General features: G+C 38.3%; 1 protein-coding gene across 7 annotated transcripts in view; it reads right to left on the reverse strand.

Moving 5' to 3' along the window:
* The window catches only part of dnmbp (dynamin binding protein), a 214,415-nt gene that overhangs the window by 47,531 nt on the left and 139,850 nt on the right, over positions 1-27,034 (reverse strand). For 2 of the 7 annotated variants that reach the window (XM_028791440.2, XM_028791439.2), the window contains exon 1: positions 6,560-6,818. The exons of the other annotated variants lie outside the window; for them this stretch is intronic. The gene's annotated coding sequence lies outside the window, so the exon portion shown is untranslated. Of the gene's footprint in view, positions 1-6,559; positions 6,819-27,034 lie in introns of those variants that run through there. 7 annotated transcript variants of the gene reach the window in all.

The following is a 27,034-nucleotide window of genomic DNA, read 5'->3' on the forward strand; positions in this document are numbered from 1 at the left end:
GTTAGGTAGTCCAGGATCCACTTACATAGGAAGTGTTATAGTCTACCAGGCCCAAACTCCTTATGAGCTTATGAGAGATGATGTGCTGAGAAGCGGGTTTTCAATTCAAAAAGTGACTCTCATGAGGATTTAGCTCACTATTCATGATGTCTGATGTGAGATTTTGTATGTTTCTTATATTGTTAGCTCTTGTATGGCATTAGCCACTACTGGCTTCAATTATGTCAAACATTTCTCTCTCCATTCTGCATCAAACATGTGGCTAAAATATGTTCTCAGTTACCACTACAAGGTTCATGGGGTAAGTAACAAATAAAAAAAATATATAATTTTTGAGTGGAGTATTCCTTCCTGGGGTGATGGTGTAGGGTGCTTCATAAAGATCAACTTAGAATTGCAACTGTCTTGTTCTACTAATACTATACTTTAAAACTACACTATACTAAAATTTAAAGCATGCTGGTACAATGGTTAGAACTACTGCCTCATAGGTTTGTAAGCCTGGCTTCAAATCCTAGCTTGGTCATTTTTTTGAGTGGATGCAGTTTTTTTATTTATATATACATATCTTGAATATGAACATTTTAGGTGGTTGGTGATGCTAAATCGACCAGTATAAATTAGAGAGTGAGTGTAGAGGAGTAAATGAGATAGATCAATGTCCACTCCATTGTTTTCTGTTGCAGACCAGGACAGTCTTTGATTCCATGAGATGCTGCACTGGATTAAGTGTTTTAAGGATATGAATCAACAGAGGGATGTTTATAAAGAAATGCTAACAAAGCAAGAGAAAGGAAAACTACTTACAGCCTATAAAGCACACAGTATTCATCCTTTCCTGACAATACAGTAAGAGGCTACAGAGCACACCGATTTTTATTCTATGTTTGGCCAGAACTGAGGACAAAGGGGTCACAAATTCCACTTGGGGATTAATAAAGTATATCAAAACAAAAAACAAAAGCTGTACCTCTAAGTCAAGGATTTTGTCATTTAACTGCACACTGTATATTAGCAGAAACAGGCTTACTTAAAGGTGCAGGGATGACACAACTATAGGTGTTTTATTGCTGCTAAAAGACTAAAAGGATGTAACAAGGAAAGGGGACACCAAACATCTTCAACAGACTGTTTCCTTGACCTAGGACAGGGGTCCTGGAGGGCTGCAGTGGCTGCAGGTTTTTGGTCTAACCCAGTTGCTTAATTAGAAAGCAATTCTTGCCAATAATTTAATTTCATGGCTTGTTAGTGTTTTAACTCTGCTATGTCAGGTCATTCTCATATCCTAGATTTTTTTTTTTCCTTTCTAAGGATATCATCCAAATAATTTGAAGTCTAAAATGGATGAGTAATTCTCAGTCCTTCACTTTTTTCTCTTCACTTTCCTTCCAAGTATTTATTTAAACCCAATAGTGCGTGATAAATACACACAGGTGTAAATGGCAACAAGCTAAATGGAGAAATGCTGGTCCCTTTTGTCATTTGCATGCTATCACTAATTAGGAGCCATTAAAAACCAAGAAATCTTAATCTTCAAAATCAAAATCTTAATGAACGAGACAACTAAAGTGAAGCAGAAGTGTTACTTGAGCAATATGTGCTTCTTATTAAGTAAAAAGATTGGAGAAAAAACCAGAAGCCACTGCAGCCCTCCAGGACTGTGATTGAGGACCCCTGACCTAGGACAATGAAAAATACTATTATTGATCAAACACCAAGCCACCCATTCTACTTTGCAGTGTATGAAAAAACAGCAACCACCTGCTCAGAACATTTGGCGATATGCATTATTTTTGCTCGACAACCGGTATACTGGTGACGCAAAGAACACAAATTATCATTTTTTAAATTATCTATTATGCACCAAACACAAGTCTGAAAATACCACCATAGCTGAAGACACAAGGAAAACAACTACACACATCAGTGGTTAAAAAAAAATCAACAAACTTCCAAACCATGGACTTCAAAAGACTCACACTGGTAAACAACTGCCATATCTGTAGCTTGAATAAAAAGTCGCTTAAGAAGATCTGCACATAACAACAATAGTATAAACAATATCAGCTTTATAAATTCCAGATACTGACTGATGTTTTGAGCAATAAAAATGAATCATCAATTACAGTAAATTAAAGGCTATGTTTCCCATGTTTTTTGAATATTAGGTAACTTCAACAAAAAATAAAAGACAAAACTGTGCAGTCTTACTATACATCACTCCATTACATGACCTCACATAGTGCCCTACTCAACAAGCCATTGTAAGATCTCCCCATGTCCATGTGGGTTTCCTCCAGGAGCTCTAGTTTCCTCCCACAGTCCAAAGACATGCAGGTTAGGTAGACTGGTGATTGTAAACTGGCCTCTGAAGTCTGTGTGTGTGTGTGTTTACCCTGCGATGGGCTGGTACACTTTTCCAGGTATTGGTCCTGCATTGCACCCGATGCTTGCTCAATAAGCCAGTTTACTCTGGTATAGCGCTCATCACATAATATAGCATTGAAATAAGGCATATTTAGAGCTTTAAAATGATGACAGCAAAGCACAGCGTCACACAAATACACATAGGGAAATAATGCCCTGTCTCATTTCATTTGTTAAATGCTGTTTTCTTGCCATTATCACTGGAGTATTGGCCAAGTAGTACTTCAGAGGGTATGGTAACACAGTCTATTCCAACTTTGCTTTAAGACAGTCAGACTAAGTAATCAGCAGATGTTTGGACACCTGTGCAAATTGTTTCCTTCAACTTGCAAGGCCTAATTTACTTCAATTGCTGCAGAACATCTGTAAGTTGTAACCTATTAGTTGTTCCTTGAAGAAGGCCCATTTATAATATTATATTTACAGTACTTTTATTGTTTAGTTTTTGCTAACCAAAACTTTAAATTTAAACCTCTGGCAGTTTACTTCTTACCTTTTCACTATTTTAGGTCATTCATTGCATTTCAACTGATTACATTTGAAGAAAAACTGAGGAGTTCTAAAACTTTTGACCAATTGTGCATACAAACACACGCATATCAAAATAGAGAGATAGATGCTTTATGGGTCCCCAGGGGGAAATGTTTATATATTGTGGTGGACGGCCGGGACGCCCCTTTGATACTGGATCTGGGGAAGCAAGCCATGGGATGCACACTACTTCCCCTGGAACATTTGGTGGCAGCCCCCAGAGTTGCATCGGGGCCAATACCTTGGAACACTGGAGCTCATCCCTGTTGGACTCCGTGGCCACCGCCAGGGAGAGCTGCCAAGGCTTCTTGAGCTCGACTGGGCAGCAACGCAGCCACACCAGGAAGTGCAGCCTAGTCTAGGTTAATTGCCACCTGGAGCACTTCCGGGTGAACTATAAAGACAGCCTGCGGCCATTACTCAGGGCGGCATAGTTGGGAGGAGGAGGAGGACAAAGCTGCCTGTGAGGAGTGGAGGAAGAATTAGTGTGGTTTTTGTGTTGGTGTTTTCGGGACTGTGCTGCGGCTGGGGGACACGGCGAAGACATGCCCCCCAGGTGAAGAAAAATAAATTTGTGTTTTATTTTTACGTGTGCCTCCGTGTCGGGTTGGGCGCCTATATAGTGCCTTTCACAATATATAAAGAATATAATATAAACAATGTAAATCAAACAAACACAATCAGCCATAACTTGAGAGGTGGTAACTGCCACAACTAGTCACGCAAGACTAAATTTTGAACTGAACCGATCTGACTAGTCAACTGTTTTTTTTTTTGTTTTTGTCTGTTCTAGTTGCTTCACATCCTGCATTTGAACTATTTTAGCATTTTTTTTTCTGAGGTGTGTCACTCACGAAGCTGACCCAGCTTCCCGTCGTATTAATTTTAAACTGACTGGCTACCACACAGCCACCCATCTCTTCTGACCATACTGTGAATACGCAGTGAGGCAATGATCAAATCCTAATGTAAACTGAAATAAAGACTGGGGTACACAAACCTTTGAAATTTCCAGCAAAACACAATAACCTCTTTATCAGTCAACATAAAAGAAATGCTTCTAAAGCAGTAAATGTTGTGACCTGTAGGGAGTGCAGCAGTACCCCCAAACACCCAGACACAACTAGACACACACGTTCTTTGGTCAAAATTTTTATTTGTCACAAATACCTTACACAGGTTCCTTCTCTTTCCAGAACACAGAATAAATACTTCTTTCCTTTATTCCTTTTCTCCTTCCCCAGGTGAGCTTTGCCCAAGTCTGCTCCCGACTCTTGACACACATGGGGAAGACAGAGCAGCTAATTTTCCAACCCAGACCCAGGAGTACTTCCTGTACAACATCACTGCCACCAAGAAGCAAGTACAGGTCAGGAGGAATCTTCCCAGGACAAAAGAGTATACTTTTGAAAGCATGTCCAAGTACCCCAACAGAGGTGCCTATTGATACTACAGTTCCAATGCTGCCATGAAGGTGCACAAATAGGTGCTATACCAGGGGAATGCTGCCACCCAGCATACTGGGGGAATTCACATCTTGAGGTGGACATCTCCCACTTGTCTTCTATGTAAAGACACTCCTGGCCAGAAACATACCCAGCTCCCAGCAAAGCAGAGGTGCCTTTTAATTTATGTCCTTACTTTCTAAAGGCTTCCCGGCCAGGTAAGGAACCATCCATCCTGGCTGAGATGCCGGCCAACCCATGTCATCTGTGACAACAGTCACAAGCTTTTAACTTTCAATGGGGTTACCTGCAAGGCAAGGATAGAAAGTGGCATGATGCACTTTGTTTATGTTTCTCTACTAGGTATTTTTTCTTTTCATCTTTGGTGGCACAGCAGTTAGCTACTACCTGAAGCATTGATGTTAATGTGTTCCAATCTTGCACCTGGTGGTTGTCAGTGTGGAATCTGATCCTTCTCTTATATGTGTGGCATTTCCATCAGGTACTCATTTTTCTCCCACATTCCAAAGACATGCTGTATTGCTAAAATTGGCCAAACTAAATTGGACCTGTGTGTGTGAGTGGATATAATGGACTGACACCCTGTCCTGAACTGGTTCTTACTTCATACCCAGTGCTGCCCAGACAGGCTTCAGCCCCCACCGTGACCTTGAATGAAATACACAAAATCAAACTTGAAAACATTTTTATAACACAGATTTACAGTTTAATACAGTCAATGTGCTGGCCTTGTATGCTCCTTTTGGGAATTTACAATTAAAAATATCTGTCAGGTATTTTTCTACTCTTGCCCTGGTACCTGCCAGTGCCACCTTTTTCTATTGGCCATGTTATTATTGCACTTTTAAGTACATTTGAAACAGTATTGTAATCTTGTTAGCTTTGTAAAGTGCCTTCTGTTTGGCAATGGCATAATATATAGCCAATAACAGACAGAAGCAATAGCTCCCCCATATTCTGAATTGGGTTAAAAATAGATGGATCCAAGACGCACAAAAAAGCAGAACTGACAGGATAGAATGGCACATCTGAATATAGTCTTTAGACAGACATGATAGCTTTGTAACTGTCCTGGCACTATACTGCAAAAGTCCGGCCAAATTGTGGTGGTCGTCGTGGGCATAGTGGATCACCAAGGAAACTCGCAAAAATTTTTAACACATCTAAGACACAATGTAACTGTTACAGTTCAATAATCTAGGACAAGAAACAACATTGATAAATCTTTAAATGAGAAATTTTAAATGTAAAAAATTAACAGATTCGTTCAGGCTAGGGGTAATTTAACAAGAGAGAGAAGAACAATGTATGGTCAAGATCTCTGGATAACTGTCCAACAATGTCATGCACGGATGCACTGTATGGTTGGCAACAACCATGTAAATGCCGGGGGGAATTACCATTGTGAGATCAACCTGTGCAGGCATTAGAATCAATTACAAGTGGGAACTCATACAAATTAATACATTAGTTGGAATAAAATCAGCGCCAACTATCTAGAGCTTAATTTAGGAATCTCGACAACAAAACAGACCTCACGGCGTAGCTGTTTCAAGCCGTTTAGACCCCCGTGGCCAAAGTAAATGAAGCTGAATCAGGCTTGTTGCACCTGCAAGGCACCTGTGCCGTAAACTTTATGGCACGATCCTATTTGTGATATGCGAGTCCAAATCCCGAGAGAAAACACACACACAGTACCGGCTAAAAAGATATGCATTTCCAACTTAGTGGACTCCGTTCATTCACCGACGATACATTACATAAACAAGGAAAAGGCGTGCATGTTTTTAGGGTCATGAAGCATCTCCCAAGCAAAAAGCAGCCATGTAAAAAGTAGCGGTATATAAAGATATTTACCGAAAGGACCCAAAAATAAAGCAAAAAGTGTTTACAATGACATCAAACTGTAAATGAACAAGACGGGAAATTCCAAACTCCCATTTAATCAAACAAACAAAACTACTGTAGGCTACAATTAAATATTAAATGTTTGTTCTGTTGTGATTTAAACGTATACGATTCAGCAGCTTTTCAGTCTACACCCACTGCTTGCGCCACACCGTCATCTGTATACCAGATAGGCAGCACTGCCTCTTTAAGAAGCTCCCGGTTCAGTCATGCGCATCGCCTCCTACCTTCCTTTCCACTCCCGTCCCGCCGCCGCTAAAAGTGTAACAAAGTCCTCCTAGGTGTGGCGAACCTCAAACTGTTCATTTTTACACAGACATTTGTGTTTTCTGTGTTTGCTTTAAAGAAGCCCAACTGTGACCGGCAAAGTTTTCCCTGAGTACGTTCCAGACAGATCGTCTCCTCACAGGTCCGCCTGTCTCCAAACAGAACACTCATTCTGCCTCGAAGAACAACGTATTAACATGTGAATAGCTGGGAAGCAGCGAAATTACACACAATTGAGAGCACATGCAAACGAAGGGGGTAAAAAGCGGAGCTGGACTCTACCCCGAGATCGGCTCACCTGATGTCTTTGATGGAGGGCGGTTGAGGGGTCATACAATACGCAGCCGAATGGGGTGTAGCTGTCGTCATTATATCGCATTAAAACCACCCTTACTACTGCCTACTTTAACACAACAGTCATTTATATTAATAGTGATTGAAATGAGATAATGCGGGTCATCTATCTATCTATAATGAAAAAAAAAAACGCAAGTGGAAAAATCCAATACTATGATAATATTTCGGAAGGAACAACGCGGCCACGGCTTTTTCCTGAAATCCGGTGCCACGTTTTCATCCTCCATTCACACTGGCTCATCTCCTGGATAAACTTCCAGGGATCTTTCAACGTCTGTAATCAAACAGCCCAAAAACCCTTGACCCCCCCCCAGCAGCACAACTTACTACTAGGTTAAAGCTTAACTACATAGCGCACGAATACGCAAATGAAAATGAACCACTGTAATAAATTCCAGTCCATTTAGCGTTTACTGCCGTTTACCTTTGTTAAAAATTCAAATGTTTCAAGATTTAATTTAATCTGTTGCATAGACGTCCGTTCTAATTTGATTATGATATGCTTTAGTTTACTATGAAGGATCTAGATGGTCTTAGCTCTTTTAGTAGTACTCTCTGGAAACTTCTGTCATCTTGTATCCCTATGCTCAATATCTGATACCATGAGTCAGTTCAAGTTCTAGAATGAAATGTGCCTAGGTGGTGTGACCAACAGTGTATATATGTGTGTGTGTGCGTGTGTGTGTATATTAAAAATGCAATATATATATATATATATATATATATATATATATACATATATTAAAAATGTACTTCTCTGTTACATTTTCACACACTCCTGTACACTGTTTGGATTTCTTTTATATACAAAATACTACTGACAAATTGCAATTCCATACTATCATCACTAACAATATCATGTGTGATTTGGAAACTTTGACCTATACATTAAGTACTACTTTTATACATATACATACATATGCACACACACACAGTATTTATTATGTGTATATATATATATATATATATATATATATATATATATATATATATATATATATATATACACACACACACACACACACACACACACACACAAGGGACATTCAAAAACTTTCTACACATTTATTAAGTATTAATTTCGTGGTCATGTCTGAGAGTGTCATGTGACTGGGAAAATTGCATCACAAAGGAAGGCGACTGTGAAAAAGTTTGTTTTTGAAATTCTTAATAAATTGAGTAAAAAAAAAGTGCGGAAACTTTTTGAACGTCCCTTGTGTATATGTAACAAAGTACTTTTCTGTATACAATATTTGTAGACTTTTTTCCAAGTGCTAAAATTATTGACAGGCAGTGTGGTGTAGTGGCTGAGGCTTTGGACCTCAAACCCTGAGGATGTGGTTTCAAATTTTGCTAGTGACACCGTGTGACCATGAACAAGTAACTTCACCTACCAGTGTTCCAATTGCAAAAATATAAGCAATGTAGCCAATTGTATCTTAAATGTTGTAAATTGCCTTGGATGAAGGCATCAGTCAAATAATAATAATATTATTATTAGGTCATTGGAGCTGCTTAATCTTGGACATGCTATACACGCAATTGCATATGACTACAACATTTCTACCTTAAATCAATTTCTGACTTGGCTTTTGCTGATGGTCACTGCAAAACACACTTTTACAGGAAAGTATTTTAATTCGAACTGAAATGGGTAATCAATAGGAACAATGTGAGATTTGAGTGTATGTATGTATATTTACAATAGAGTAGCTTGTGGGGAACCCATGACATCACTGGTCTCAGGTTGCCTTGGAATCGAGGACACCACTTCCACCTCTATTTCTCTCTCCCTGCATTTCTGCTTCTGGCACCCTTACTGGAGGTTTATAACGGTATACTGGTTAACCATTAAGCTTTGCCGAATTTCTCCATCCATTTCACAAACTTGACTACACGCCAAATGCAATCACGTCTCTTTTTTTAGTCCAGGGCACCGCCCCTTCTTCAATCGTCTGTCCACCCTACTGGCAAGTACTACTGTATATGTGGCCCATCAATTGCTTCTTCTGTGCCCTTCATTTACATAAAGCCCCCTCTCAGAACAGTGCAGAGCATAGTATTAATAAATACTGACAAATAAAGTTCTCAACACAAAATACGAGTTGGCTGGTGGCTTCTTGAGTCTTCCTGGGCTTTAGCCCCTTGATGTCAGACATCCAGCCCCTGATCTTCTCAAGATCCCCAACACCATCTATTTATCTCTGGAGTCCAGCCCCGATCTTCGACAGGCCAGCACCCATTCCTGCCATTACACTATCTGGTATGCCTGGATGACTTGAACAAAAGTCCAAGGGGGTCCAACACACACCCCCAGCTTTGAAGAAAGAAAACTCTACAGGGTACCCCCACATACCAGACCAGCAGCATCAACTTTTGTGTTTCACATCGCCTATCCTTAAAAGAGACAAGGAAACAATCTGTACAATTTCAATTACAGATTAGATTACTGTTTCAGATTTAGCTCGAGAGAGGTCACTTCAACTTGTATATTTTGTAAACAGTATTTTCCTCTTTTACACACCCAGTTGCTGCTCCTGTTGGCAAAGGACATATCCTCAGGAGTCAGCACGAGCGATTGAATCAGCTGTGCAAACATTGGTGTGGTTGTCTGCACAAATCGCCATCACACGTCACACTGACCAGTTACAAAATATTTAAAAAACAAAAAAGTGATATCTGTTTCTTTAATGAAGCAAATAAAACATAGTTAACTGGTTTGAAAGTTGAAGCTTTTTGCAACTCCCCCAATGCCCCAGAATATGACACTATGCATACATTTGCAAACTTGATAAAATAAGAAAGTGCTCATTTTGTCACAATTAAAATAGGAAGATTAAAATGTTGACATTTAAATATTATTAACACTGTAATTTTTTGTAATTTCAAAGTTTTAGAAATGTTAATGTACATGAGTCTTACCTCATATGTAAATTTATGTTACAATTTACCGTATTTGACATAGGGTTTGATGTAAATATGTAACGGTTCTGTTGAGACTCTAAAAAATGCTATTTTATATTGGTTTGTCTGCGCCCTCATGCATAAACATCAAACTCTACCCAGGATAGGAAATACAAGGGGGCTCCGCACCCTGCTCACTTCGCTCGCCTACCCCTGGCGTTGGGTATCCCGAAATACATTAGTCGAGCTCGTTCGTTTTGGAGCCGTGCCCGCGGCATTTCAGACGCGCGTTGTAGGCGCCTGCGTTCATTGATTTTATCCAGGCGGGCTCGTGTTTGTATATCCGTCAGTAGAGCACGTTCATTTTGAACCAGTGCCTGCTTTGCTTCCGCGTTCGTTTTGAACCCGTGCCTGCTTTGCCTCCGCAGTCTCAGACACGTGTTGTAGGCGCCTGCGTACATTGATCTTATCCAGGTGGGCTCGTGTTTGTATCATTGAGCTCTATTGTGTTTGAATGTGGTGTAAAGCGTTCAGCGGTTTGTACAATCCCAAGCAGCACATTATTCCTAACTTCACTCCGCAGTAGTGCCACTCACAATATGGCGGTGAAGCCTGCGCCTTAACTCTGCAGTAGTGCCACTCACAATATGGCGGTGACGCTTGCGCCTTCCGTACTATGTCGGGTTTCACTATGCTGTGTAGGCGCCTTTGTGGACCTGTGGGGCCTCCGTAGCCTCTTCCGTTTGAATCTGGGCTGCAGCGCAGAATCCTCTTGTTTGTGTGGCCGTGTCGGTAGTCGTTAGCTATGAGCGCGTTGTTGCTTCATTTCTCATTCACGTCAGTTGAGCTCTTTCGTTCTTGGGCCGTGACTCCTTCGTGCGCGGTGGATGCGACTTCGCTTGCGGTGTATGAGACGTGCGCTGTACGCGCCTGCGCAGTACGTCTCATGGTCCCATCGCCGTGTACCTGCATCCATGCCATCCGGTTTACCATTCTTGGTTAGTAATATGGATAAGCTCCCCATTGGAAAATCGTTTGTAAAACTTGAAACAGTAGGCAACACTTTTACCTGATAGCATTAATTAGACAGCTACTCATTAGACTAGAACTACTTCACAAAAAAATAAAATAAAATAACCAGCTCAGTGACAGAGAACATTTTACAACAGTGATGCACATGCAGTGATCCATAACTCTCTTAAGTTTCTTATAATTGCTACTTTAATGAAACAATATATAATAACTCGTTAATTGATTTTTGTATAAATCAAGGAGCATATCATCAGTGACCTTACATTTTTCCTAAAATCCAATGAGGGATGCACATGACTTGAACAAACATGAAAAAGATGTGACATCACAAATGGTAAATGAAAGCTCCCTCAGCATATGAGCATGGGCTATGTGTGTGAGTTTCAGTCTCTAATGTTTGATGTAATTTCCGCATGTAATGAAAAAAAAGGAAAACACCTGAAACTAGGCGAGCATTCTTATTCTGGTTTATGATGTTAATGGAAAAGTTGCATTAGCTATTTTTCCTTTTAAAGCACCTTGCTGATGGGGCATACTGCTAAGGGCAGTATTAAGACGGAGTACACATTTATGTTGAATTTCACTTACAATTGCATTTAGTTCTACACTTTTACATTTGTTTAGTCTATTTAGAGCACATGGATATCAATCAACTGATAACCAATATTATCCATACAACATTTCCAATAATTCACAAGGAAATCTTCTTAAGAATATTGTTTAATATCTTTTGTTTGAAGTGCTTGCTATATGCTGAGTTTGCATGTTCTCCCAGTGCTCTGATCAGTTTTACAGATAGGCATTTCATTGTAATGGCAACTCTGAATTCGGTCCACACAATGTTGGACAGCAAAGCCATGCATTGCCCAATTTCTATTCATGTGGAATCTTTACACCCCTGAATACACATTGAAAATGCATGGATGGGTGCTGCTGCTGCTTCACAGCTCCAGGAGTTCGATTTTAATTCCCTGCCTTGTCACTGTATATACACTTTGCACATTCACTCCCATGTCTACATGGAAGTTCTCCAAAACTCTAGCTTCCTCTCACATCCCAAAAATAATCTTTCAGGTTAAAACTAATGACTTTACACTGTCCCCAAGTGAGTGTGGATGTGTGTGTGAAAATGGCCAGGCAGTCACCAGGCAGGATTACTGCAGATCCTGCTTTTTACCCACTGCTGCCAGGATAGGCTCAGGCTCCAAAGAAACTTGATCTTGAGAAAGTGTGCCTCACTGGATAAACAGACAGATCTCACCGTCACAAAGTAACACCCAGCATATGCTATATGCCCTTGTAATCTGTCCCAGTGAGTTGGCACATATAATGTGGTACAAAGGTAAGAAAACACAACTAAGCTTTTATTGCTAAGATACCATCACTACTCCAGACGTTTTGCTGCTACAAAACTGTCTTTAAGCTGTTTGACTTGCTTTATCCTGCATCTCATTATGATAACACACAAACCTATAATATAACGCTAATGCAAAATTACACATATTTTGGTCAACTGTAATGTTAAAATCTAAGTGCACCATAAACAAATTTTAAAGAGGATTAATACTTTAGCATATCAATTAAAGCAGCCTTATATATGGAACAAACAAGACTCTTTCCAGTGCGTTTAATTTACCATGGCGTCCCAGAATATAATAACACCTCATAGAGAAATATACATGTGTACAACTGGAGCACAGACCGGCTACCTGGATCACTCAGGGTCACACTGCCTCAAGGCTAGGATTGTAAATTTTACAGCTGTTGTTTCTAATTCCAGTCCTTACTGACTAGACTACATTTCCTTAATCTTTTGGTTGATTTAAGATTATCATATTTTCCCAGGTTTCAGGCGTATTTAACCAGTTATTTGTTTAGCTGAACCACTGAACTGAGACTGAGCCGTTACTGATATACAAGAGTCTCGGCTAAGCCTTCAGTATATATACATAATGAATGCTCACAGTAGGCTATTGTTATTGTCCCCAATTATCTTTAATAATCCATTCATACAGTCCAGTATATAAAGCATTGGTCTGTCTCATTTGCATAACCATTCTGGAGTTATGCTGAAGACTCCATATAAAGATTAGGAGGTTTTTTTTTTTGTTTGTGAAGAGAGTTCATGTACCCAATGTGCAGCATACCTTCACAAAGAACTATTTTTAATATGCCAGACAAGGAATCAGATAGCACTGCCACTTAGTGAATTAGTCTTTTACATGTTGAGAGATTGAAATCTGCACTAATTTCCATAGGAAGTAGGTATTTCTGAACAAGCTTGTACTTCATACATCAGCATAACAAAAAAAAACTCCTTTGTGCAGTCCAAGTAAATCACAAATCTAATTCACAATCATCAGGATACTGAAATATACAAAAAATGTAAATATCTACAACAGTTAACTAAGAAAGGTGGGTGGGGGCAACATAGTGTTATTCATTAAAGAATCTGAAATTCAAAAAAGCAAGTACATGTAGGTAGGTATTTACTTTTGTCACATTGTTTGTTTCAACATGTAAGAGATACTTAAGCCCACCTTGTAAGCCTTCACATTATTCAGTTTTGATTTCTGCCAAGATAACCATAAAGCTGATGTGCACAGATTCAGTTCAACTGGTATTGTCTTACATATCTTACATCCACACAACTGCAGGGCTGGCAGGACTCACAACACTTTGGTTTCTTCTCACTGGGTGGGGGTGGGGGGTGGGTGGGGGTGGGGGGGCTTCAACTGGTTTTTAGAGATGATAGAAATTTTTAAGCTTGGATGAATCTCTCATCCTCAGCAAAGATAGGACAGTCATTTGTGTAAAATGTTGGCATGGTGCATTTATGGGACGCCAAAGCAACATATTCCACATTATCTCAGTATTATTTCTGTATATCAGTTTGATTATTGACTTGATAAAAATGAGCGAAAATATCATTAAAACATAAAAATTAAACCAATTCACAGCTTACACTATGCCGCAGGTGAAGTGTCTGGGTGGCAAAATGTAATAACCGGAGAAACTGCATATGCTTCAGGGAGAAAGAGGTGAGGGACAAAAACATAAGCAAAACCTTGAATACTATTTTTAAAGACCTGCAGCTAACACACATGTAGGCCACATAGTGGCCTAGGTGCATTAGTCAGTTACTCTAATATAAAAAGAATTTAATAAAAACATTTTGTTTGGTCTTAGTAAGACTGATAAAACACCAATGACCCTTTAGAATAGGGCTTATGTATGGAGCACTTATTACTAGTCACTTGTTACTACGTAAACAGAAGTCAACAATTTTAATATATATACAGTACTGTGCAAAAGTTTTAGGCAGGTGTGAAAAAATGCTGTAAACAAAGAATGCTTTCAGAAATATAAATAATGATTGTTTATTGTTATCAATTTACAAAATGTAAAGTGAGCAAACAAAAGAAAAATCTAAATCATATCAATATTTGGTGTTACTACCTTTTGCTTTCAAACCAGCATCAATTCTTATAGGTACACTTGCACAAAGTCAGGGATTTTGTAGGATTATAGTCAGGTGTATGATCAACCAATTATACCAAACAGGTGCTAATGATCATCAATGTCACATGTAGGTTGAAACACAGTCATTAACTGAAACAGAAACAGCTGTGTAGGAGGCTTAAAACTGGGTGAGGAACAGCCAAACTCTGCTACCAAGGTGAGGTTGTGGAAGACAGTTTCATGTCATGGCAAGATTAAGCACAGCAACAAGACACAAGGTAGTTATACTGCATCAGAAAGGTCTCTCCCAGACAAAGATTTCAAAGCAGACTGGGGTTTCAAGTTGTGCTGTTCAAGCTCTTTTGAAGAAGCACAAAGAAACGGGCAACGTTGAGGATCGTAGACGCAGTGGTCGGCCAAGGAAACTTAGTGCAGCAGATGAAAGACACATCAAGCTTATTACCCTTCTAAATCGTAGGTACACCCATCTACTGTCTGGAAAAGTCTGGCCAGAAGTGGTCTTCATGGAAGAATTGCAGCCAAAAAGCCAATCCTCCGACGTGGAAACAAGGCCAAGCGACTCAAGTATGCACAAAAACATAGGAACTGGGGTGCAGAAAAATGGCAGCAGGTGCTCTGGACTGATGAGTCAAAATTTGAATAGTCAAAATATTTGGCTGTAGCAGAAGGCAGTTTGTTCATCGAAGGGCTGGAGAGCGGTACAATAATGAGTGTCTGCAGGCAACAGTGAAGCATGGTGGAGGTTCCTTGAACGTTTGGGGCTGCATTTCTGCAAATGGAGTTGGAGAGTTGGTCATGATTAATGGTGTTCTCAATGCTGAGAAATACAAGCAGATACTTCTCCATCATGCAATACCATCAGGGAGGCGTATGATTGGCCCCAAATTTATTCTGCAGCAGGACAACAACCCCAAACATACAGCCAAAGTCATTAAGAACTATCTTCACCGTAAAGAAGAACAAGAAGTCCTGGAAGTGATGGTATGGCCCCCACAGAGCCCTGATCTCAACATCATTGAGTGTGTCTGGGATTACATGAAGAGACAGAAGGATGTGAGGAAGCCTACATCCACAGATGATCTGTGGTTAGTTCTCCAAGATGTTTGGAACAACCTACCAGCCGAGTTCCTTCAAAAACTGTGTGCAAGTGTACCTAGAAGAATTGATGCTGTTTTGAAGGCAAATGTTGGTCACACCAAATATTGATTTGATTTAGATTTCTCTTCTGTTCATTCACTGCATTTTGTTGATTGATGAAAATAAAATGATTAACACTTCCATTTTTGAAAGCATTCTTTGTTTACAGCATTTTTTCACACCTGCCTAAAACTTTTGCACAGTACTGTATATATAACTAAGTGACTAACAGATCAAGTTATTAAATCCCTCTATTCTACAGAACTGCTTACACTTCTATGCTTTAGATGTGTTAATATTAATATTACTTCTCATTTAGTTTACACCTTTATCTAAGATGACTTACAACTTTGAGGCACAAATACAGTAGTTATATTTCTTTAGTTTTCTTCCAGTTGGAACACAGGCTAGCAAGTAACTTGCTCATGGTCTCACAGTATTAGCAGTGGGATGTGATCCCACAACCTTGACCACTACACCACATTTCCTGCCTAAAATATGGAGCTATTAGCCCATATTGGAAAAGTAATAATGCATTCTTAAGTCTAGGGCTTATGTTAATCAGTGCAAGCCTGGTTTTGAAGCCTTGACCAAAAAATAAATGTTAACGGGCTTGTATGGCATTTGTGTATTTTCCTTATGCTTTTTTGCCAAAGCATGTAGCAAGATAGGCTACAGCACAACCAGTGTACTAACAGCCCCAGAGTCCTGGGTGCAGATTCCAGTTCTGTTACTGTATTATTTGAAATGTACATCTGCTCGCTGAGTGCACACAGGTCTTCTGCATGTGTTCTGATTTTATTTGAATCGAAAAAATGGGCAGGATAGGTTCAACGGTTTAACTGGCAAAAGTACGTAAATGTGTGTGAGTGTGCCCTGCAGTTAACCGGCATTACTTCTAGCTTTGGATGTCCCCTTATGGCTGATTCTCCCAGAATGGGCTGAGCACCTCTCTACCCTTTCATCTGTACTGGAATAAGAAAGTCTGAAAAAAGACTGAAGAAATGAATCTGTCCACAGTCTTAAAAATACAGTAAGACTGACTGCAAAAAAAAAAAGGAACAAATGACTGTATGTATGTGTTTCTCTGTTTATTGCATTGAACTTGATTTTCCAGGGCTAATTCCCACCTTAAGACAGAGAAAATGGACGGATGGAGCTGTCAGCAGCGAGGATCAATGGGGTATCTTACTCTTATACTCATAAATGGACACACGACACAGCTGGTCTGAGCACAGATGCACCCAGTTCTTGGCCACAGCCCTGATATTTAGCTCTTCTTCTCTTTAATGGGATTGTTGCTGTGCTGTTCCCTTGCTTACCGGTACTCATGGGCTCCTTTATTCTTTTGTTGCCACTATTAGTTTTAAAAAAGCAGGGATGTTTTGGGTTATGGGGGCCGAGCATAGGGTTTTATTTTATTGTAATTTACATCAGAATGGTTTATACTCCCCTATAAAACGTTTACTTTGTATTTCAATAAAAATTAGAATACAAAAAAAAAATGGGTAGCTATATAAGGTGATTTTCTTATATACTGTACATATATTTGTATGAAAAAGGCAGTGAATCCTTTGGAATTACTTGCAACAAATATTATATGGTCTTCTTTCAATGGTAAATTACAAACATTAATAAAGTGAGAAGTCAAGCAAAATGACACCTTTTATTAGCTAACTAAAAAGATTACAATGTGCTAGCTTTCATAATGGCTAATACGATACAACACCCTAGTACTATAAACATTAATAAATAAATCTGCTCATATTTTCTACTGCCTGCATTTAAAAAAAGCACAATTTATTAAATTCTTATGCTGTTTATTGTATGTTTCTGTACTAGATGCAGTGTTATCCACTCCAATTATTATTATCCATTCAGCTATTTCTGAACCCCCTATTTAAGTGAAAGGATCATGAGAAGAGCCCACACCAGCAACATCAGATGCATAACAGGAACTGATCCTAGATAACAAGCCAGTTCATCAAAGGGAACAGTTACACAAAACATCCACATTTACTCATACTGCGCCAATTTAGAGTGTTCAATTAACATTACCAGAAAGTCTTTAACATGTAGTGGAAATATAAAGCATTTGTGAAAAAAGGAAAAAAAAAAACAAACAAAAAAAGCTGAGTGGAAGGGAAAACATGTAAAGTCAACATTCAAGCTGTGATCTCTGGAGGCTTGAGGTAGCAGCACTAACCGCTGCATCACCCTTGTTATCATTAATTGTTAAGACTTTTTGCAACGGCATCTAAGGAGTTTAGACTTGAAGCAGAAAGAGAAAGCAATGAATGTCACATTTTGGAGTCAATAATTCTGTTGGAAGTTCATCATTCTAAATCAGCCACATTTATACATGTAAGGAATAAGAGAGCCTTATTAACATTACATGTTTTCCTTGGTTTAATATCATCTAGACATGCAGACCACCTTGGAATCTCTGTTCTTTTCTAAAATTTACCACAGCTATTTAATAAAATCGTGCCCTCACAGAATTGTTTCCTGGATGTCAAAGAGTCACATACCAGCCATCTTATTAAAGGTCAGGAAATCACAATTATTTGCTTAGCGTGAGAAGGAGGAACTCCTATCTGCTGTGCTGAAAAATCTGTGCTTTTCTCATTGCAAGTAGTTTGACACACATAGCCCAAAGTCCCAAAACGAATTAGTACGCATGAAAAATATGTACAATTCATTTTTATAAAAAGCAAACAAAGTCCATGCAAACATATTTAAAACAAAAGTGCCTAGTGGCACTTCAATTATGGGTTATCTAGTTAATTTACCCCAGGGTTTTAGTGAGAACCACTCTCATTTATCATGATAAGCCATTCATTTCCTAAATCAACAGTATCATTCTAGTTTGGATTTTTATATATACAGAATTGTCAAGTGAAACAGTAGTTCAATGGTAAGCTCATCTTAGGATCACTGTTATATAAACAAAATAATTTTTTCACAATATACCTAAATTACAAAATACATTCAAGATATAAATGAGACAAAAAATGTGAAAGTAAAACACTGCAGAGCCAAATATTTATGGCATATATTGCACACTATGAAATTTTTTTGTTGTTCTCAAAAGCTGCATAAAGCCATTTTTTCACAGGGAGAGTACCATGCACTGTCTGTTACTACTAACTAACGAACACTGAAGTAGCTGTCAGCAAATGTTCACATTCAGTAGAAAGCGAAACTACATTTTCTTAACCCAAATGAAAAGCAGCTGGATTATTTTACAGTCCATCCAGTTTTAGCACATTTTTAAAATACCTAACTCTGGCAAAACATACAATCTTTATCTCTTTTCTGTAAAGACTCCTTACTTAGCCATTAACTTACTCATGCAGTTTATCACCTAGCCACTAATAAATACAATTTCGAAAAGTACCTAAGAGTTATAGTGGATTTGTGACTGTCCATATGCAGTCAACACACAGAAGCAATTAAAATGCAACACAGAATTTTAGTTTAGCCAAGAGGGCCTTTCCTACAGTTTGCTTTTTCAAGTCAAAGGTTACAAACATGCTATACATGCATTTCCCCCATGAAGTTGTGTTCTAAAGTTAAGCACTTTGTATAAATTAAAAAAATTATCATGCCACCCATACTGCTTTACATTGGAGGTTATGAGGCATGGAGGAAAACCTTAGAAACTTACTAACATGTCCATTTTTCAAGTCAAGACTGTTATTGAGTATTGATCTGTGTCTTGTGATTATGATCACATAGTTATATATGTTTTACAATAGTTTACAATGTATAATAATGTATAATATTTTTGAATTAAATCAATATTATGAGATTCAGCCATTTTAAAAGAAGACCAGCTATCCACAATAGTTCAGCACTTAGTCTTCTGGTGTAACAACCTTTCATCCCATTTTTTGGGTAGGGGGTTTCCTCTCAAAAGACCAAATCACAGTAAAATTTTGTGCCACATGGTTGGTTTTGGTTTAATTTTCTTCTGTATTTATGTGAGAACTCACACAAGTGAATGGAAAATGTACCCTTACAATGACAAAAATAGTACTAGGAATATGCAACAAAATGATTATTTCTGGATGTTTTGTTGTCAGAAGCATGAAAAGCATGGATCAATACTCGACAAGTGTCTTAGCTTGAAAAATTGACATATTTGTTAAGTTTTTCCTCTGTGCCCCATACCCTCTATTGTAAAGCACCAGAGCAGTCAAGGTATTTTTTAAATTTATAGAAAGTGCTTAACTTTAGAACACAATTTCACATGTCAATTGCATATATACCACATTTGTGAAGAAAAAAATTTCACTTGAAAAACAACAAACTAATCCTTAAGCTATACAATATACTTGTGAGTCCTCTTTTTCACAGTTTTAGTCCGTATGTAACAAAAAAGACCAACAGAGCAAGAGAAAAAAAAGACAACATCACAGGAAAGAATGAACGTTTTTGAATTTTTGATTCTACAAAAAAAACGGGAGATTAAGTGGTGGCATAATAGAAGAAAAACAATTAAAAAAAAAGATTTGGATGGGTGGAAGTAAGCTAATGTTTTAAAATTAATTCTTCAACTAGAATAAGGAGGCACAGATGGAAGTGATCATAAGTCCCTCTTCACAAAGAAAACCATAGATAAATGAAAGTTACTAAGCAGTGTGGCAGACAACAACATTTTGGGGACCTTGAAATTTCAACTTGATTGTCTTCTGAAAAAATCAGATGAACAAGGACATTGGTGAACTATGTTGAGCTGAAAGACCAGGTCTGTTGTCTTGAAAAGCTCTTCTCGTGTTATGTAACTGAGTTGCTTGTATTATCAACAGCATGTTTCTATAATGATGCTGTAAAGTTCTATATCCTTATGCATTTCACAATTTTGCTCATGCATAAGCTGAAACGGTTGACTTCTGGAAAAGATTCTATGCTTTTGTAACCATAATGGAGTGAGATTACTATTCTCAAATGCTAGCACTGTTCTCACCTGATTTCAGATTGGGCACTTAGTGGTAAACTCATTGGATGGACTGAGCATGTGAAAGGAGCTGGTGATTTGTGTATCTTCAGCCTTTGGTGGGCAAGTGTTGGCACTGGGCTATACTTGTGCTATGTTGAAACTGCCTCTGAGATCATGGATCTTCCCTGTTATCTCCCAAATAGGATATTGAAAAACAAACACATTTATACTACTGCATTTATCAATATCCTTTTACCATATTTAACATGTCACACTCAATTTGTGAATTAATGCCATCACAGCTTGTAGTATACATGTCCACTTAGCATTTTGATTTAATAGCTTTCTGCTACTGCCTGTACTTGCTCCCTTCTATGAATTTCAATATATATACTTTTTGATTTTTTTCCTTTAGAAAAAACTATGAGGAAGAATCCCATTTAAAAGTTTCTAAATAAACAGGAGATAGCTTTTGGTATTTTTTCGGAAATGCTGGGTCAAATATTGGGGGGACTGCTTAGTAGGCTACAAATGAAATCATAAACCCTATGGTTAAAAAGGGGGTAAAAAGGAGTAAGAGAAATGGCCTTTGATCTAAAGTAGTGGCCTAGTAAGAACTGAGCACCAGTGAATAATCTCAAAACGGTAAACTAAACACGGCTTTGTATCCACTACAATATGCTCTATGTGGTCTGTCCTTATAGATTGTAATCTAATACTGACCAAAGCATTTTTCAGCTCATAGAAATCTTCAATAAAGACACGCATAGCTCTCCATTCTACAATGCTTAAAAGAGAATGCTTTATTTTTTTTCTCATAGGAAATGAAATCTTTAATGCCACTATTAAATCTCTTTATGCATAAATTCTGTATGCGTGCAATTAAGCATTTGAAGGACATAGATTTTCTTTTTCCCCTATCAAAGTATGCTATTATGAACCTACATTGACCTAGAAGCTCACATTACGCTTGAATTACAAACCTACTCTAAACTCATTATTATAAATACTAGGAATAGTCATCAGTTTTATGGTTTGTTCTGGTCAGCCATTTCATAAACTAAATACTTTAGAAATGTTAACCACTATGCAATGGTTTAAATTACAGAAGGTGCCGAATGATTTCCATTAGCTCTTTTTCCCTTCCCTGCATAGCAAGTTTGTAGCGAGGAATGCACACAGCAACATTTATAAAATCTATTATTTTGATGAGGCTGAAGAACTGGAAGTACCAGGCAGCAGGGGACTTTGTTTTGGTTTGTAACTTTGAAAGATGACCAAGTACGAAAAGCCTAACATCATTATTTATGGATAAAAAAAAATCTTTGGTATGCTGCACTAGAAATAGGTAAAAAGTCACATTCTTTCTTAAACTTCACTTAATGATTGATCAATGTAATTTCTAGCAGATATTGTTAATACTTTACTGAAACTCCTTGTTTTCAAAAAAACAGTAAAGATTTAAAATGTGTAAACTGCCTCTCCAACAAAATCAGAAAAATTAAACTCAAATATTTCTGTATCCAGCAGTCATACTGCAAACGTTTATACTTTATAGTATAAAGTGAAAAGCAGCTACAAAATGTTAATACAGTAATAATAATTACCCTGTATTGACCTATAAACATCTATTTCTAGGGGCGACAATTCCGTCTCTGTTTCCAATACAGCTAGTGAGTAGCTGAAGACTGAATTTGACCTATATTCATTAATCTTACAAGCCCCCAGTTGTCATTTGCATAGGCTTTTTGTCTGCTGTCCCCTCAAGTCCTGCGTGCACACAAGGCAAGGAGAGGAGTCTAATCCTGGCGCTCAGTGCGGAGATTAGCGCGCCTGCTGGGGGGCAGGGCAGGACCCCGTCTGCTTCGGGTTTTTTAAAGCGAGTGCAAATCAGACTAATCCAAAACTGTAAATGCCAAAAACTGAAAAATAAAAAGTATGCAAGCTAGACAGCACCACAGACTTTGTAATCTGAATTACAGAATTAACGAGGGAAAAGAATAACACCCCAGACAACTGATCATGGTTCAAAGGTCTGTAAAAACAGTTTATTTCTGTGCTAGCAAATCTACATTTTCTGATAAACAATCCATATTAGGAATTGTTAATAATTTTCAAGTGTATTTAATCAACTCGATTACCTTTTACTTTTTTTGAAATGAGCAAGCTAAGACAAGTTCCATGATTACCTAATACTGATCATGCCCACATTCAACATGACCTTTATTTAGTTATGTAGCTATCAAATAATCTACCTTCTAATAAAAAAAAATATTCCTGTAAAAAACGCTCTGTTACATTACCAAAAACAATTGCTTACCCAATAAAAAAACTTTTGAAGACTTTCTCAATACCTTTCTTGGTTTACTGCTTACATTAAATAAATAAAATTAATAGTAGAAGAGCAATGTATGCATTTTGCGGACAAGAATGGTTAACTCACCTCATTCAGGCCTTGGTTATTACTTTTATGCTTTATTTTTTAACTCATAAAACAACTACCTGTGACGAAGATGCACAGCCTTAACACTTGAACCAATAAAAATGCATATCTTGGGCATTTGTTATGTGGAACAAGTTCCACTCTCAGGCTACCTTCACACTAACACATTTTTCCTATAAAAACAAATTTTATATATATATATATATATATATATATATATATATATATATATATATATATATATATATATATATATAACTCTATGGGCGGCACGGTGGCACAGTGGGTAGCGCTGCCTCGCAATAAGGAGACCTGGGTTTGCTTCCCGGGTCCTCCCTGCGTGGAGTTTGCATGTTCTCCCCGTGTCTGCGTGGGTTTCCTCCGGGTACTCCGGTTTTCTCCCACAGTCCAAAGACATGCAGGTTAGGTGCGTTGCCGATTCTAAATTGTCCCTAGTGTGTGCTTGTTGTGTGGGTGTGTGTATGTGTGTGCCCTGCAGTGGGCTGGCACCCTGCCTGGGGTTTGTTTCCTGCCTTGCGCCCTGTGTTGGCTGGGATTGGCTCCAGCAGACCCCCGTGACCATGTGTTCAGATTCAGCGGGTTGGATAATGGGTGGATGGATGGATATTACTCTATATTTATGGCTTATTCACATTACTCTAGTAATTTTTAACCCCTCAAAATGGATTCTTTTGGAAACGGAGATGGGTCAAAACAAAGACTTTGAAAAATGCAGACTCTAGTAATGATCAAATTTGTTTGTGCTTATTATATGTAGCCCTTGTCTGACTGGATCCTGCTCATTACAACATCTCATTGTCTGACTGGTCACCCTTCATTGAAGAAACCGCATTGCAACAGAGCAGGCACAGAAGAGTTGCTTTCCAAGGCACATGCTGTGTTGCTTACCTGTATGCATTTAAATTGTGTTTTTACAGTTTGAATGCTGCATACACAAAAGGCAAATAATTTTGTGGTCGCTACAGTTCTGTGACCCTATGGCCAGCAGCGTTACCACCCCTTCAAGGATTTTTCTGCCAATGCGCACATGCCCATCCTCAATGAGCATCCATGTCATATGTGTTTTTAGTCATTTTAGTGGGGATGGAAATACTTTTGTAAAACAAAATGAAAACACTACTATGGATGGAGATTTTGGTTTAAAAACACTGTTTTAAAATAAAAAAATAATAGTGTGTAGGTAGCCTTAGGTTGCTGTTGTTATGTACTTAAAACAGTCCTGCAGCCTAGCAATTAACAGATACATAAATTAAATAGGAGAAGAAGTCATCACATTAGAAACTATACTCTGAGTATAGCTCTCAGCTCCAGAGACCTGGGTTCAGTTTCAAGCCTGGGCACTGTCTGCACATTCTCCCCATGTTTGAGTGGATTGTCCTGCAGGAACTTTGGTTTTGTCAATTACATCCCAAAGACACACAAGTTAGGTGAACTGGTAACTTCAAATTTTCATTGTGAGTCTGTGGGTGTGTGTATATGTGTATGTGTGTGTCCTGAAATGGAATAGTCCTCCATGTAAGGTCAGCCCAATTCATCTATAATAAGATCTGGTCCCTGTGGACCTGAAACTGGACAAGTGGGAAAGAAAATGGATGGGACGGATGTAACCAAGATCTAAACAGGCTGCTAATCTACCAGGAGCAAAAGATGTTACATCACTAAGTGCTGCTAGACTTGTTACAGACCCATTTGTCTGTAAACAGATGTGCAGCTAAATGATCCCACTGTGGTTTGTACTATGGTATATATTTACTGTGTAATTAAACACTGCTTATTACTTAAGAACTGCTGTACTTGTGCACGCAGAGGGAGGCACATGCGGAATTCGTCAAGTACGAGTATGCTTGCGGCACAATACACATCATTTTCATGATAGCTAGATTTATCCCTGAAGCAGAAAATACCATAAATTTTGACTCACTAGATTTAGAGAAGTGGGCCTGGTTAAAATGGAGTCTTAAATATGCAAAGCAAGCTTTCAATTGTGATCTCACTACCCCTTTGTAATGTGTGTACTAATATGAATTTGCAGCTCTGCTTTCATATAATTGTATACAAAACATATATAACGACTGAAAATTATTACTCAGACGGCACTAAAAAAACCCACTATAATCTTTACAAGCACATGTTGTGAAAACACGCTTCTGTAACTAAATTAATGGAACACCTAATATTTTCAGGCAACCTACTGTTGATTATTCAGTCTGGATTTAACAACACTGGATTTTTAAATTTGGGCCTGTAAAAGATATTGTCTACTGTACTTGGAAACATTTGTAGCATGAATGATTTATGTCAGAAAATGAGTATGGGTGTAACAATCTCCATTCCATATATACTGTACTGTACATGAAATAACTTTAAAGGAAACACTTTGGAGCTACACTTTGATTTCAATGGGCTCAGAATGATTGCGCACTTTGAGAATGATTTTTATTATATCCTCTCTCCTGTTTATTTTCTGAGGTGTGTGCAGTGGATGAGGACATCATTCAGGGTTTTCTTATGTCTTGCATCCACTGTTGTCTTAGAATAGGTCCCAGGCCCTGTGATCCTGAATTGGACAGTCAACATAAGGATAAGGAATGAATTATAATGTCCTGAAATGGCTCAATTCTATTATAAACATTAAGAATATGCAATATTCAATATGTGAATTTCCCCTTGGGGATTAATAAAGTATCTATCTATCCATCTATTACTAGGTTCACCAAAACTATTCATCCAGTGCCATTTGTGCAAACTGTGATATGTATAACAGTTATCAATGCATGATTTGGAACAGTACAACTCAGAGGATAAGATATACTGTAAACAGCTGCTTATATCGGAGTCCAACTAATTTTACCAAAAAATTCACCTTATATATGCAGCTTTTCTAAGGATAAGCAATATTTTTGAATTAGCCATTAATAACACATTTTTTTTTGAGTTGCTGCTCCCACAAACCCACTACCGTGGATTCAAATCCCCCCAAAGGTACTGTGTGTGTGGAGTCTGCACATTCTCCCTGTCATATCCAAAATTAAAAAACAGTTCAGGGTGATTGCCCTGGTGTGTACAAGTGTGGCTGAGTGAGTGAGCCTGCTATGTGATGCACTGGCATGCTGTCTGAGATTGGTACCTAGCCCTGTTGAACTAGAAGGTTGAGGGGAAAAAGAACTATTGAATGAACTAGTATAGTATGCCTTTTCATTGCTCTTACAGAGTATTATTTAAAAACTGACAACCATGTGACTGAAAGTCAGATTGTCTTAGTTTTCATGTTATGTTAGACAGACAGGGAGACAGTTACTGTATATACATAGCAATGATGAGTAACAAAGGACTTAAATTGACGTATCAAGGAAATACTGCATTAACTCTGGTTTTCCTTCCAAATCCCAAAGACCTGTGTTAGGTTAATTGGTCATTCTAAACTGGCCTTTTGCTAACCTGAGTGTGAATAAATGAGCCATCAAATATGATGGACTTGCATCCCACTTAGGCTTGGTCTCTGCCTTGTGTCTGTTGCTTCCCGAATAGGCTCCCATTGCCCTGGGAGTCTGAACTGGGGAAGTGGGCATGAGAATATTATGTTACCTGTATATTATATAACAACTTTCTAACATGTTTATTCATTTCATGGTAGCAATCAGCTAGTGACCATCATTCAAAGCAATTAATGCAGCTTTAAAAGAATTGAGCTAGCTATGGATAAGTTGTCAATCCCTCTAATTATAAGCACACACCCACATAACAATATATTCATAGGGGCCAACTTAAAGTTGCCAATTAACATAACATGCACTTCTTTGGAATGTGGGATGAAAACCAGAGTAAAAGTAGATAGACCCACACAGACATAGCAAACTGCACACAGATGCTGCTGGCCAAGCAAGGATTAGGAGACAAACATCTGTAGTTATGTGAAAGCAACTGTAGCCACTGCACCACTAAGACATTTAAATTAAACAAGAAAATAAGACTACAGGAGCACAGGTTTGACAATTGAGGAAAAACTATTCAGTCCACCTCATTTGGTTAGCTAATAGCTAAGTTGTCCCACTATCTTATCCATACTCTTTTTATAAGTTGTCAAGATTTCAGCTCCAGCTAAACAACTTGCTA

Source organism: Erpetoichthys calabaricus, chromosome 2 (assembly GCF_900747795.2).
Source record: "Erpetoichthys calabaricus chromosome 2, fErpCal1.3, whole genome shotgun sequence".
Lineage (NCBI taxonomy): Eukaryota > Metazoa > Chordata > Cladistia > Polypteriformes > Polypteridae > Erpetoichthys > Erpetoichthys calabaricus.